Source organism: Vombatus ursinus, unplaced genomic scaffold (genome assembly GCF_900497805.2).
Source record: "Vombatus ursinus unplaced genomic scaffold, bare-nosed wombat genome assembly UNPS02011431.1, whole genome shotgun sequence".
Lineage (NCBI taxonomy): Eukaryota > Metazoa > Chordata > Mammalia > Diprotodontia > Vombatidae > Vombatus > Vombatus ursinus.
In genome coordinates this window covers 2,713,927-2,725,237 of record NW_020951209.1, presented here as the reverse complement: position 1 = coordinate 2,725,237, position 11,311 = coordinate 2,713,927, and positions in this window count along the sequence as shown.

The following is an 11,311-nucleotide window of genomic DNA, read 5'->3' as shown; positions in this document are numbered from 1 at the left end:
GTCCTATTTCAGTTAAAGAGCTTTTTTTGTTTGTGAAAGTAGTAGCATTGCTCGTGTGGTTGAACAGCAAAAAGCAGAGAGAGAGAGCAAAAGATGATGAGAGAATCACTAGTTCTGAAATATTGCATGCTATGACACACATTGGATGAATAGCTACATTGGCACTTTTCTATTTAAGAAGGATCTGGGAAAAAATGTATTTTTACCAGGCATTGGATTCTCAATTAATTTCCTATAAAACGCTGTACATCAAATCAATAGAATATGATATTAAATGAGTTCTAAAAAGTGAAGCTTAGAATTGAGTCTAGTTGACTAAAATATATCTTTCCATGGTATTTTACGTATAATCCCTATTTTATTGTAGCAAACTTATATCATTGTTCACCAACTTACTGATAGTATTTACCAGTGCCATATTTTAGCAACTGATCATCTTTCAATTATGATAGACCTGATTTGGCTTATTATAAGGGAGAATGTCTGGAATTTTAATTGAAATAAAGTCAAAATGTTGTAAGTAACATAATTGGTTCACAAGAAATCAGTTTGATATACGCATATTGCTTAAAAAGAAATATGACTTTTAAAAAGAAAACACATGGTATTTCTGGGACATTGAAGGAATTTTTATTTCTCTAAAGAGCATTGTACATTTATATTTTTTATTAAAAATAAAAAAGAGGTCTCAATTGCATACTTCAAATTACTAAACTATTTCTGCTTAAATGTTTCTTTTGATAATATACATTATGTGGATAGCTAGGTTGAGCAGTGGATTGAGTGCCAGGCCTGGATTCAGGAAGACTCATCTTCCTCAGTTCAGATCTAGCCTCAGACACTTAATAGCTGTGTGGCCCTGGGCAAGTCACTTCACCCTGTTTGTCTCAGTTCATCATCTGTAAAATGAGCTGGAGAAGATGGCGAAGCACTCCCGTATCTTTGCCAAGAAAACCCCATATAAGGTCATGAAGAGTCAGACTTGCCTGAATAATAAAAATTATGTGACTGGCATGAGAGTTAAATTTACTGAAGCACAGAATTTTAGAATTGGAAGGGACCTTAGCTGCTATCTAGTCCAACCCATATGTAAAAAGAATTCTCCTTATAACATATTCCACAAATGGTTATTCCACAGTCTTTTCTTGAAGACCTCCAAAGAAGGAAAACTTGACAACTCTTGAAATAGCTCATGACACTTTTGTAGAGTTTTAGTTGTAGGGAAGTTTTCCCTTTTATTTAGCCTAAATTTACCTCATACAACTTGTACCTATTTTCCTGGTTCTACCCTCTGGGGCTAACAGAGTAAATCTGATTCCCCCCTCTACATGACAACCTTTCAAATACATGGAGACAGCTCTTGTGTCCTCTGGTGTCTTCTCCAGGCTAAAAATAACCATTTCCTTCAACTAATTTTCATGTGACATGATTTCAAGGCCCTTCACCATTCTGGTTGCCCTCCTCTGGACATTTCCATTCCAGCAACCAGTTTCTTCCCTATTGATAAGAATCTGTAGAATAGAATTTCCCCTTGTTTGCTCCTCTATTATTTGAAGAATGAAGTTGTCACTAGAGCAAATCAGAAAGTTATTAGCTATTATGCTTTTGGCAGAAAAAAAACCAGATATATCTGGATAATTGGAGCCTCCTTTGCTAGGCTTTTGACTGGTGTCTCAACTGCCTCCTCTCTTTCTTCTTTCAGTCTAAGTGATCTGCAGATTACCAGGATAAAATCACTTCTATTTCTTCCTTTGTTGACCTTCACTCAAATAGTCCCCATCATTCTCCCCTTTTTGCCCTCTTCCTATCCCTGCTCCTATTTTTGGATTTCCTCACATGAATTTGCCTTATTAATATATTGTACCTGTTATATTTCTTTTGAATAAGTTATACTCATCAAGAGCCATGGTCCAGTCATGGGTTTCATCCCACCAAGACTCAGTGATACCTGTTAGATCAAATTTGCCTACTTAGATTAGAACCCCTAGTTCTTTTTGTTTGTTGCTTAAACTTTGAGCATTTGTGTGTAGACATTTGAACATATGGGCTTTTATTTATTCAGCTCATTTCTTGGATTTTGTCTCTTGGGCACTTCTGGGTAGCTCAACTGCTATTTTCCCTTTGCAACTATTCCCTGTGCTATCTAAATTGAGAAATAAACATGGGCAGTCTTCTCCCTCCTCCAACCTTTTTTAATTTAAAGTCTTTTTGATGAGACTTGTAAGTTATAGAGCAATTATATTCTAAACCAGTCTTCATTATACAATCTCTGACCAGGAATGTCAATCCTGTATTTTAAGCTGTGGTCCAGAAATCCAAATCCTATTCTCAGACAGCAAATTTTTAGCCAGTTTACTCCCCAAATCAATTTTTCTTTTCTGCATCTTAAGTGCAGCCCTTTGACTGAATCCAAACTTCATAGAACAAATTCATTTAGTAAAAGGACTTGTTCTATAAAACTTAGACTCAATCACAAGGCCACACCCAAAGACCTAGAGGGCCACATGTGGCCTTGAGGCTGTAGGTTCCCCACCCCTGCTAGGGAATCCCCAATTACTACTACTACTACTCTCATATTATTTTTCTGCCTCTGACTGGATAATCTTAACGAATGGCTTCTGAAGTCCATTGTGTCATTCTTTGGTGGACCAGCAGCTTCATCAGAGAATCCAGCTCCTTCTTTTTTCAAGATGACCCTCAAATCTGTTTTTAAACTCTTAATTTTATAGCTGTCCCTTTCCTTTCCTTTCCCTTCTATATGACACTTTCACTCTCCACGATCCTAAAAAAAAGTCAAATCACCCTTCTTACACCTCAGAACCACCCCTTTCCCATTGAAACCTCATTTTAATTTCCTTTAGGAACAACCTAGAATACAGAAAGGTATTCTTCCAGTCCTTTGACTGATCTCCCTCCTAAAACAGATAAAGTTACTTAGTTCTCACAGAAATGGAAGCATTACACATTTGATGCCAGTCATTGTACAGTTCCTTCTATTTTCCTTATTGATTGTGATTTTTCAACCTTTTTTTTTAAATTTTAATTACTTGTGGATGTTTATATCTCAACCTTAATCACAGATGGACCTTTTTTAAGTCAGCCAATATAAGTACAAATCTCTATTGAGTTTGCTAAATAGAATCTTAGCATTAGAAGAGACCTCAGAAGTCATGTAGTCTGACCCATATATAAACAAAAATCCTAAAATGTCCCTAACAAGTGGTCTTCCAGTCTTTGTATGAAGATGTTTACTTTTTTTTTTTTTAAGGTATAAAGGTACCACATACCAAGGATGGTAATGAATAGCCCTTTTTTGGTCGAGAACATCTTTAAACCACAAAATCTTAAATACACAATGCCTCTACTTCCTATACCTCATCCCCTAAGATATATTTCATACCTCTTTCTCCCTAGAGATGATTATTGGTTTCCTCACATTGACCCTAAATCAACATTTTTTTAGCAAAGTAAATATAGAAATTCCTTCCTATGTGTGTATTCAGAATCATGAGCCCTAATTCTTAAAACAAAAAACAAAAAAACAGAACACCTTGGTTTCATTTGTTTTCCATTTGTAGTATAGCTCACTTCTGGTTTCTGTGCTTATATAAAATCACTACTTATTTTTAGTAACACAGCTGTCTACTGCTAACTTTGGTCAAGAGTTACTCAAGTAATGTGTTTCTATTGTTTTCAGTATTTTACAGGTATGAATTTTCAAGCTGTTTCCATAATATACACAGAGATTTGGTCTGCACAGGAAAAGAGGTCTCCCATAGGAATAGTTGGAAACACCAAAATACAAAAATGGTAGAAAATAAACAAAACACGGTTGTCGGGTTTTTTAAATTACCAATTCCTCTCAGTTATATGAGAGAGAATCCTAACAAACGGTAGCTTGTTGAAAGCCCTAAACTCTAGAGTGTGTTTCTAAATCCTATTTTCAGTACTATTTCTCCTTTAATGCCTCTCTGAGAGAGAAAAAGTTATTTAGTGGTGAGTGGTGAATAAAAGCAACACAAATACCTACCCATTATTTAGGTTACTGGTCTCCCTTTTTCCTACCATCTTGAATCACAGGATTCCCTTTAGTTTCCTAAAGGCAGAACAAGGTGGAAATATCACTTCTGTATAGTACCATACATTTGTATGAGTCTTAACCTTTATATAATTTTATTCTCATGACAACCCTGAAATAGATAAGTTTGGTGTTAAGACAATGGAGGGGAGATTGGGTGTAGCCACATTGAAAGGCCAGTTGATGGGATTATAGTCTGAGGCAAACACCAAAGCTTTGGCTGTGTGCCTGGGAAAGTCCAGGGTTTTTCCTTTCTGGGGCCCAGATCCCAACCCCATCACTAGGGCACAGACTGACTCAATGCTTTCATCCTTCTTCTTTTCTTCCTTTGCTCTTTTTCAAAGACCTAACAGGAATTTGAGAAATGTACAGGATGGTCACCATAAGTTAGGGTGAGGTCCCTCATTTAGGGAACCTAGGTCTGAAACAGAAAGATTGTTGAATAGGAGAGACCTAACCATTTCCAACCATCTGAAAGGTGAAAAACCTTAGACTCAAGGCCCTAAGGGAGCAAAACTGGAAAGGTGTCTGCCAGTCATAGCCTGAGGACCTTTGTCTTTTCTGAAAGAGTACAATCATACTGTAACAGAGGGAACACAGTAGCATCCAACTGAGCATAAGACTGGACTATGGTTACTCATTAGAGAGTGAGTTCAGGAAGTTCAGAGGATTGATTGATCACCAATTAGAGATGCCCCAACTTGTGAGAAGTCAGCCCAGAAGCTGAGTGACCTTCCTGGACTAGTCCAGCAACAGATTAACCCGTAAGGCTGAAACAACATGTTCTGTGAGGAACCCTGTGAGAAATCAACCAAAGGGTTGGGATGCCCATTGAACTGAATAAGCAGTTTCCTCTCTAGGGACTCAACCTGCTGGTGTGAGTGTGAGTTGGAGGAGTGATTGGGGGTGGTGTGCTACCCACAAGAGCTAAGTTTGACATTTAAAATTTTTACAGTCTGGCTCTAGCCAACCTTTCGAAACTTATTTCACATTTACTTCCTTTCATGGACTTTATGTTTGAGACAAACTAGTCTACTTTTTACTCCCTTAACTTCAAATTCTATTGCCACCTTCATAAAAGTATATGAAGCAGCTAGGTGGTACAATGTGTAGAATGCTGGGCCTGGAATCAGGAGTACCTGAGTTCAAATCCAGCCTCAGATAACTTACTAGCTGTGTGTGATCCTGAGCAAGTCACTTAACCTGTCTGCCTCAATTTCCTTAACTGTAAAATGGGGATAACAATAGCACCTGTCTTAAAGGGTTGCTGTGAGGATCAAATGGTATATTTATGAATGGCTTAGCATATTGCCTGGAACATAGTAGTGAAGGGGGGGGTTGGGGTGCTCCTAGATGCACAGAGGCACCCCAAGATGGCAGGAGAAAGCCCAGATCACGGCACGGATCTGCCTGAATGAATTCAACTCAGATCTTCCAGCCAGAGAAAAAGTTTATTAAAGATAAGCATATAGGCCAGACTCCAAAGGAACCCAAACATCAGTGATCTAAATGGGGGTTAAGGTGGTCAGGTGCGGCGTGAGGCAGTCTCAACCTCTTGGGCATGAGGAAAGCTCAGCGTCTGAGTGGGGTCTGGGGTGGATAGGCCACATGACGCCGCATGATGCCGAATGATGCCGCTGTGAGGACTAGCGGGGTGAGAGCCTCAGCCTCTAGGCTTGAGGACAGCTCAGCATCAGAATGGGGGAAGGGTGAGTCTTAAGTACAGAAAGACTGGGGGAGGGGTCTAGGAGTGGCCAAGCAGTTTGGAGTGACGGGAGGAAGGGTCTTCTGGATGGGAGTGGCTAGTAAGCTGGGATGAACAGAACTCCTGGGTCCAGGACCTTGTGGGCCTAGCTAGGATTAAGGGTGGGAATGTCCAGGAAGGCAAAACAATGGAAGGAGAGGTCAGTTGAAGGGTCCAGGTGAGAATTTCTGTTTGGAATGTCTGAGGTATTTGAACAGACAATGAGAATAGATAATGAAGGGAGCTAGAAGGGGGGGGGGGGAAGTTTGCTTTCAAAGGGAAATAAGGCAGATTCCAAAACTTTAAGGTTTTCCTGGGACTGGCAGACAACTGAAGCCAGGTTCTTTTTGGAGCCAGGGAAGAAAGATGCATTTGAATAAGCTTTCAAATTGAGACAGATAAAGTGAGTCTACAAGAAATCTAAGTTTTAAGGTTTTTCTGGGAACTGTAAACAAGGAGCCAAATTCCTTTTGGCATAAAAGGGCAAAGGTAAATCTCTTCAGTAGGTGCTTAATAAATGCTTATTTCTCTTCTTTCCCCATACCTGGAATGCATTCTCTCTTTCCCTCTATGTCTCAGGTTCTCTTATTGATTTCTTGAGTACATATATTCAAGGCAGCATTATTGCAAGAGCAGATACTACTTATTATTAGCATTTCCTCACCATGAAGAGACAGGGCATGTTGAGTTGAATTACAAGATATGCTTTATTCACTCCAAGTTAAACTGATGTATGCTCTATAGCATTCAGTAACAAATCACTGAGTTAATTACTGGGAGGGGAAAAACCCCTTCTCTGGTTTCCTCACCACACAATGGAAATTACCTAATACCCCTAAAGTTAGTAAGGGGGGAATTCCTGGCCTAGTATCTATTACACTACCCAAGGGACAATCTTACCATGATTGAAAGTCTGTGGTTTGGGAGTAAGGACAGTTCTAGGCAATTAAGTCTGAAGTTATGGCACTGATAACCCAATGGTCAGACAGTTAATATCCTCTGGACTCACTAGGAAGCAAGAGGCAAAGTGTGGTTTTTCTTCTCCTTATCAGGCTTGTACTATCCATGTATCAAGGCTTCTCTAGAGATATTGGTCAATACTGTAGCACCAGCTTAATCTATCACAAAGAGTGGTGGGGACCTGGGCCTGGTACAGCCTGGCCGCTTGCAGGGATTTTACTTTGACCTGAGAGGTTTGAATGTTGAATGTGACATTCCTGGGAGTTCTCTTTTTTGCAGTTCCTTGCAGAAGATGATTGGGAGATTATTTTTTATCTTTACTTTGCCCTCTGGTTCTAATAGATCTGGCCATTTTAATTTATGATTTCTTGAAATATAGTACTCAGGCATTTTGTTTTATCATGGTTTTCAAGGAGTTTGGTGATTCTTAAATTATTTCCCCTTGACCTATTTTCCAGGTTAGTTGTTTTTTTGTTTTTTTGAGAGCATATATCTTCCTTCTTCTTCTTCTTCTTCTTCTTCTGATTTTATTCTAACATTTCTTGCTATCTCATAAAGTTGATTTTTGTTTGTCTATTCTAGTTCTCAGGGAATCCGCTTCTTGAGTAAGGCTTACTATTTTCTATTCCAAGCTGTTTATTCTCTGTCCATTTCTTTCTTTTAGAGCTTTTACTTCATTTTAAGACTCTTTTTAATTTCTTCTAGATACTCACGTAATCCTTGTGGAAAATGATTTTTTCCCCTTTTAAGTGTCTGCTTGCAACTGTTATGGAATTACTCAACCCTTTTTTTTTTCCAGGGGATATATTTGCAATAATGTTTAATAATGCTTGGTGTCTGGTTTACTAATTTCCCTAGCTTGAGTTTCTGAATTAAGGGCTTACAACAGAGCCAATCTCTCCCTCCTGCTGTGCTGTAGGTGAGGTGGTCTCCCTTGCTTGGTCTCACCCTGATTGCTCTGAATTTTGTGTTGACCTCTACCTCTTGAGGTTAGGACCCCATGGGTCTTCAAGGGCTTGTGCTGGTGTCTCTGGATGGTATGCTATAGGACATCAGAGCCCCTGGGCCTGAAGTATTAAAGTCTGAGCAGAAAGGTGGCACTGGAGATACTGGACTCACCAGTCTTTGGTCCCTGTCCTCAGCTATTCCTTGGGGCTTACAAGGTTTTGACCCAGGGACTTTTCCCACTACTCTGGGGCTTTCTCTGGGGAGTACTCTGCTCTTGCTGCTTTCATACACAGGACTTTGCAGGTTCTACATGATCTATCTCTGGTCAAGATCACACTAAATTTGGGGCACCTAGGTGGTGCAATGAATAGAGTGCCAGCCCTCAGGAGGACCTGAGTTCAAATCTGGCCTCAGACACATAACACTCACTGGCTGTGTGACTCTGGGCAAGTCACTTAACCCCAATTGCCTCATCAAAAAAAGAAAAAAAAATGATCACACTAGATTTGATGGAAAGGTCCTTTTGTTATTGCCTGTGGGCTTATGGCTTGCTTTTTGTGAAGTTCTGGGATTACAAAATTGATTTAGTTTAGTTTCTTTTTATGTTTCTTAATCATCATTCAATGTGGTACAAACTTAGATTTTGCTAGAGTAGGTATATGGGAGCTCAGAGCCTCCCTTCACCAGCCATCTTGGCAGGAAATTCCCATTATATATTTTATAAACAACTCCTGGCAAGCCTATTGGGTTATTTTATATTTGGAAAAGAGTTAGCTAAATGCACGTCAGGCTGCCCTGACCAATACCTGGTTATCAAAACTTACACAAAGACATTAATGTGTTGTTCACATTTTTTAAAGTGCTTGAGTGCATATGTTCACTCCATATTCAATATGGAAGTATTCATGTGATTAATACTCCCATGACACTGCTTCTTAGAAGCTTTGGCTTCCTTCAAGGTTCAACTTGAACATTACCTCCTACTACAGGAAGCTTTTTCTGATCCCACTAACTGTAAAGTATAAGTCTGACTGTGTCAGATTGGTACTGTACTCAATAAACTCCAAGGACTCCCTATTTCCATTAGGATTAAATATTAAACTCCTGTCATTTAAAGCTTTACACAACCTGAACGCTTCTTAAATTTCCAATATTTTAAGAGATATTTTAAAACTTTTTTAAAAAAACTTCACAGTTGTTTGTTTTTTTTTTAATAAATTATTCCCTGGTGTGGATTCTACAGTCCAGTTGTACTGGTCTGTTTACCATTCTTCACTTTCTTTTACCCATCTGAGTGCCTTTAAAAATAATAGGAATAGGGGCTGCTAGGTGTGGAGTGGATAGGGCACCGGCCCTGAAGTCAGGAGTACCTGAGTTCAAATCTGACCTCAGACCAAACACTTGATACTTACTAGCTGTGTGACCCTGGGCAAGTCACTTAACCCCAACTGCCTAAAAAAAAAAAATAGGGATAGTTAACATTTATTTAGTGCTTACTATGTGCCAGGTGCTATGCTAAGCTCTTTATAATTATTATCTTATTTGATCCTCACAATAACCCTGGGAGGTTGGTGCTATTTTACAGATGAGGAAACTGAGGCAAACAGGGCTAAGTGACTTGCCCAGGGTTGAATAGCTAGTAAGTATCTGAGGCTGAATTTGGACTCAGGTCTTCCTGGTCCCAGACCCATCACTCTGTGCACTATGGTGTCACCTAGCTTCCTTTATACTTTCTGTCCCTTGAGTCTTAAGTGCTCTTCCTCCTCTCGTCTGCTTCTTAGAATTCCAGGTTTTCTTCAGGACTCAACTTGTTGAGGAAAGTCAGTCTCTACTGGGGGCCTGTCTTGATCCCCCCAGGTGCTGCTAATGCCTTCTCCTGTAAGGTACCATCCATCAGCTCTGTATTTGTGTTGTCTCCTTGCATTAGAATGATCTTCTGGAGGACCTCTCCTTTGAAGTACTAGTGGTTAGGGGGGTGCCTAGCATACAGTAAGTGCTTAATAAATGCTTGTTGATAGACTGATACAATTATGTTTGTATTTGTCTGTTTAAATGCATCCCCTAGAATTTAAGGGCAGTGATTGTTTTGTCCCAGAAGGCTTTTTTTTTTGTCTTTGTATCTGTAGCATTCAACACAGTCCCATGTACATAGTACTCTAAATGAACTTATGAAATGAATATCCAAAGTGTAACTCAATATCTTATCCTCTAATTACATTCCTCTCCCAAATGTCTCTTCACTGCCAGCTGACTCCAGCTATCCCTATAGGGCTGTCTTGAGCCTTCTTCTTTTCTCCCTGTATACAATTTCATTTGGGGATCTCATCAGCTCCCATAAATTCAATGACCATCTCTCTGCTGATGATTCTCAAATCTGTTTATCCAGCCTTAACCTCTCTGCTTGACTTCCAGTCTTGAATCTCCAACTGCCTATTAGACATCTCAAATTGGATGCCCTAAAAAATCTGTCTTAAATTTAACATGTCCAGAACTAAACTCATTCTCTTTCCTCTCCAAACGCTCCTCCTCTCTAAACTTCCTTATTACATCAAGGGCACCACCATCCTGCCAGTCTCTTAAGGCTCTCAACCTAGGTGTCATTCTAGACCATTATCTATCAACCCCACCACTCCCACACCCATATCCAATCTATTGTCTAGGCCTATTGATTTTGCAACATCTCTCAAAAATACTCCCTATTTCCTCTGATACTACCTTGACCCTATTACAAGCCCTCTTCAACTCATGCTTAGACTGTTACAATAACCTACTGCAACAGGGCTTTCCCCACTCTAATCCTTCTTCCATTCAACAGCCAAAGTTATTTTCCTAAAAGTCAGGTCTGCCCATGTCACACCTCTCTTCTCAATAAACTCTAGTAGCTCCCTAACACCTTCCAGATTAAATACAAAAACCTCTGTTTGATGTTCAAAGTCCTTCATTACCTAGCCCTCCCCACCTTTCCTTTTCAATCTTCTTATACATTACACTTCCACCCTCTTGGTTTCTTTGCTATTACAGGTACAAGATACCAATTTCAGACATTTTCACTGGTTGTCCTCCATGGCTGGAATGCTTTCCTTCCTTATCTCTGCCTCCTGACTTCCTTGGCTTCTTTCATGTCCCAGCTAAAATTTCATCTTTTACAGGAAGCATTTCTCAACCCCTCTTATTCCAGTATCTTTCCTTTGTTGATTATTTCCAATTTATTCAGCATAGTATTGTTTGTATGCTGTTTTCTCCCATTAGATTGTGAGCCCCTTGAGGGCAGAGAATGTCTTTTGCCTTTCTGTGTATTCCCAGCATTTAGCACAATGCCTGGCACATAGTAGGAGCTCAATAAATCCTTCTTGACTGATTATTTCTTTTTTGTAACATTAGCCATCATGTGGAACCCTTTGGTTGTGTGGTAAGTGATGCCTTTCTTAAGCACATAGAGAGATAGCTTATTACTGGGTTTTTTTTTTTAATTGCTTTTTGGTGAGGCAATTGGGGTTAAGTGACTTGCCCAGGGTCACAGCTAGTAAATGTCAAGTGTCTGAGGCCGTATTTGAACTCATAGCTTATCACTGTTTAACTTG